We start from the raw sequence: 5,000 nt of genomic DNA on the forward strand, positions 1-5,000 counted from the left end.
TTCGGGCTGCGTCAAAATTTACTCACACATACTACACCCCCCACCCCCCCGCCCATTCCTCCTCATGCAATCACACATCTTCCATATACAACCATTCTCCACTCACCTCTGTCTTCCGTCCTCTCCCTTCCTTCCTCAACAGACATTCCCCTCTTCCCCAAAGCCCCCTTCACCCCATCCATCCACCTCATCCTAGGACGTCCTCTCATGTTCACTCCCTCCACATCTGCCTTCCATACCTCTTTTACTAGTCTTTCTTCACTCATTCTTTCCATGTGTCCAAACCATCCTAATATTCTTTCATCAACCCTATCTCCCAGCTCCTTTTTCACCCCTGTTCTCCTCCTCACCTCCTCATTTCTCACTCTATCCAGCCTAGTAACCCCCACCATACATATATATAAATATATACTGTATATATATATATATATATATATACATATATATATATATATATATATGTGTGTGTGTGTGTGTGTGTGTGTGTGTGTGTGTGTGTGTGTGTGTGTGTGTGTGTGTGTGTGTGTGTGTGTGTGTGTGTGTGTGTGTGTGTGTGTGTGTGTGTGTGTGTGTGTGTGTGTGTGTGTGTGTGTGTGTGTGTGTGTGTGTGTGTGTGTGTGTGTGTGTGTGTGTGTGTGTATGTATATATACATATGCATATATATCAGCGAAAACAATACACGGGAGCGACGAGCGATTTCGCTCGGGAAAGTTCCAATGTCGCTCTCGCAAATCCAATAGCGGGAGCGATCCCACCACAAAAAAAAAATCGCTCCCGCGGCAAGATTCAACGTTTTTCATGCATAATCCATCATTTGGTAATTCCTGAATCGCATCACCATTGATGAAAGGATCAGATCAAACACAACTTACCCGTGATCAATAATTGCATTATCAATCGATATCATAAACGCAACGCATCAATCAACTTTAATTTGTTGATGTACGTATATATGTGTACGCGGTATAGCTGCTAGAGTTCAATGGCTTACCTAGCCTAGCTTCGTATCAGCTGCATGCGCGCGTATACTAATACATGTTGACTAGACTCTACACGATTATCGTGCCACATAATGTCGCTAGTTGCGAATTGCATGGTACCTGTATGCAGAGAAGTTCATTGGTTGCATGCATCTAGCTGCCCAATCAACGCGCTGACAACATGTACAATGCACCACACCGAATACCACATCACCGCATGCATACGTACACTGTACATATGCAAATTCGCTCCGACATGAGTAATGAGTTAGCCTTCCAATAGTTTGAAGGAAATCGAACCTGCAAATGCATGGCTCTGGAAGTATCAAAAATGGCTCTGGTAATTTAAAAAATGGGTCTGGTGAAATTAGAAAAAAAAATGAAGAATGGCTCTGGAAAAAAAGTATTTTTTTCCTGATATATATATATATATATATATATATATATATATATATATATATATATATGTATATATGTATATATGTGTGTGTGTGTGTGTGTGTGTGTGTGTGTGTGTGTGTGTGTGTGTGTGTGTGTGTGTGTGTGTGTGTGTGTGTGTGTGTGTGTGTGTGTGTGTGTGTGTGTGTGTGTGTGTGTGTGTGTGTGTGTGTGTGTGTGTGTGTGTGTGTGTGTGTGTGTGTGTGTGTGTGTGTGTGTGTGTGTGTGTGTGTATGTATATAAAGGTAGAGAGCCTCTCAGGATTTTATTATACTTACCAAACACTTTTCAACCAATTGTAATGCGTCTTTTATTTCATTATCATGATCTGTCGTCACTTTCACCATCTGTCCTAAATAATTATACTCCTCAACTTCTTCAAGACTCTCACCATCAATTACAATCTCTTTACTTTGAACTTTTGTGTTGACCATTACTTTGGTTTTACTTTTATTCATTTTTAAACCCACTTTGAGACTTTTCTTGTTTAGATCACTCACCATATCTTGAAAAATCTTCTGCTCTTTCTGAAACAAGAATAATGTCATCTGCAAATCTTAGGTGGTTCAAATATTAGCCTTTAATCTTTAAATTTTTCTTTTCACAACGCAATCTCCTGAATATACCTTCCAAATAAACTGTAAATAATTAGGGTGAAATTTTATTGCCTTGCCGTACTCCTTTCTCGATCTTGATCTTCTCTGTATCTTTATGTAGTCAAGGTATAGCGCTAACTTTCACATAAATCTATTCTAAAACTCTTACGATCTGTTCGTTTGTACACTGCTTGGGTAGCGAGTTTAGTATTGCCATTTGTTCTACCGAGTCAAAGGCCTTCTCGAAGTCTACAAAAACTAAACACAGAGGTATATTGTATTCTGCTGTTTTCTCGATTAGTTGGTTTATCGCCTGCAAATGGTCTAGAGTCCAATATCCGCTCCTAAAGCCTGCCTGTTCTCTCGGTTGGTTTCCATCTAAAATTTGACTTAGTCTATATGTAAGGATCTTGGAGAATACTTTATATACGTTTGATAGCAAGCTAACCGGTCGATAGTTACTAAGGTTCTTCTGGTCTCCTTTTTTATGAAGCAAAATCATTATAGCATTGCACCACAATTCAGGAACGTTTTCTTGACGTAAGCACTGGGTGTACAACTGAGCTAACCTAATATGAACTTCTTTCCCTGCGTCTTTCAACAGATCTATTGATATACCATCTTCCCCAGGTGCTTTTCCTCGTTTCATATTTTTAGAGCAAATTCTACTTCTTCCTTTGTAATCTCTGGTACACTACTAACGTCTACAGATGAATTTACTGACTCAACTACGGTCTTCGACTATAAAATTCTTCTACTATTTTTACTATTCTGTCCCTGCAGTTAATGATTTCTCCATTTCTATCTTTCAATCATATCATTTGCTGTCTTCCTAAGGTATATTTGCGCTCGGTCCCTTTAATACTTTTACCTTTCCGAATACTTTCTTCTATTCCATCCATGTTTTTCTTTCTTTTCTCTGATCTTTGCCTTTTGTTGATAAGGTTGTTTAGTTCTACTCTTTCTATCTCGTCTTTCCTACTTTTAACCTGCATGGTCCTTCTTCTTTTAATTAGGTCATTTGTAGCTTTAGAGTAATTTTTTAATACTTTTTGTACTTCTTTCTCCCCCGATTCCCTAACGACATTCACTAAATTTGAATTAATATTTTCCGCGGTGTCCTCATTGGATCTCAGAGTTTCGAATCTATTTTTAATTTCTGACTGAAATGTCTTATTATTATCCTTAACCTTTTCTTTCTTAAAACTAGCTTATTTCTCTCGATTCTGAAATTGAATTTAGCTGCACAACCTACCATCCTAAGGTCACTACCTATGTTGATCTTATTTATCATCTCCTAATATGAAGTCCACTTCGATCTTTGTTGTTCCATTTGGACTTCTCCATGTCCATTTACGACCTACACGCTTTTGAAAGAAAGTGTTCATTATCCTCATGTTGTAGTTCTCCATAAAATTTACTAACATCTCGCCTCTGTCATTTCTTTCACCTACTCCAAGCTTCCCAATGCACGACTCATTTCTCATCTTCTTCCCCACTTTAGTATTAAAGTCGCCTATTACCAACGTGTACTTTTTTCTTGATCCATTACCTGAGTTAATCGTCATAGAAGGACTCAATTTCATCGTCTGAACTCACTGAATTTGGTGCATAAACCTGAACTATTTTTAGAATGTACCTTTTACACAGCCTAACCACAATCTAAGCTACCCTGTCTGATAAACTGCTGAACTTGACTACATTACTAGCAACCTCTCTGTATATCAAGAATCCTACTCCACTAGATCTTTCTTTGTCCTTACCTCTGTAGTAGAACAGGTGGTGACCATCTTGTAATTTTATCAGCTTTTCTTCCGCTCTTCGGACTTAGCTCAGTCCTACGATTTCCCACTTGATGTTGTCTAGTTCTTCCATTAAACTCTCCAGCCTGTGGTCTTTTGAGAGAGTTCTTACGTTGCAGGTATAGATCTTCATTTTCTTCATATCGTTTAATGTCCAAGACTTGGATCTGCTTGGACAGTGCTTACTCACATTCGGTGGCACACTGCCCGTAAGCACATGAGGCAATGCGGTTGGACCTTTAGGAGGCGATGATCCAACAGGAAGGCCCGTTTCTTTTTTTTTTCTTTTTTTTTTTGTGATATTCATTGTAGCTATGAAGGGGGGTTGGCAGTAATCTCACCTCCTTGACAACTGGTTTCTGGTGAGATATTTCTTTGGTGTCACCTTATTCATTATATTCGGTGAATCCCTATATCTATAGGGTGCCTAATGGTCCAGGCTTCATTATGACGGTACCTCCATATATCTATGAGGACTTTCCCTGCTCGCCATCAGGGACGTGCCAGATAGCAGTAGGTCTTGCGACTGTGTTTGAGCTGCTCTTTGTCTGATCTTTCTTACAAAACCTGTTCGATATGGGTGACTGCAAAGATTTTCTCTCTATTGACATAACTCTTGTAGTCAGATTCTTAAGCCTATCCACCAGGTCAAGGGGTCAACTCTCGGATAGAATACATATATATATATATATATATATATATATATATATATATATATATATATAATATATATATACTGTATATATATAAATGTATATGTGTGTATATATATATATATATATATATATATATATATATATATACGTGTGCGTGTGTGTGTGTGTGTGTGTGTGTGTGTGTGTGTGTGTGTGTGTGTGTGTGTGTGTGTGTGTGTGTGTGTGTGTGTGTGTGTGTGTGTGTGTGTGTGTGTGTGTGTGTGTGTGTGTGTGTGTGTGTTTGTGTGTATACAGATGTTTTGGAAATAGATTAAGAGAGGAAGAGGAGGCGAATCAAGTAGAGAAGAAAAGGTAAAAGGTGCAGATAGAGAGATGATAATGGAAGAGAAAGGAGTGAGAGGAAGGTAGACAGAGTATTTTAGAGAGTTACTAAATGTAAATGAAGATAGGGAGGGTAGTTGCGGTGGGAAGCGCTAAGAAAATGATTGTGATGAGTGAGGAAAATGTAGGAGAAAAAGGTAAAGATG

This window comes from Oratosquilla oratoria, chromosome 14 (genome assembly GCF_046742065.1).
Source record: "Oratosquilla oratoria isolate Oo_2021 chromosome 14, ASM4674206v1, whole genome shotgun sequence".
In the NCBI taxonomy this organism is placed as follows: domain Eukaryota; kingdom Metazoa; phylum Arthropoda; class Malacostraca; order Stomatopoda; family Squillidae; genus Oratosquilla; species Oratosquilla oratoria.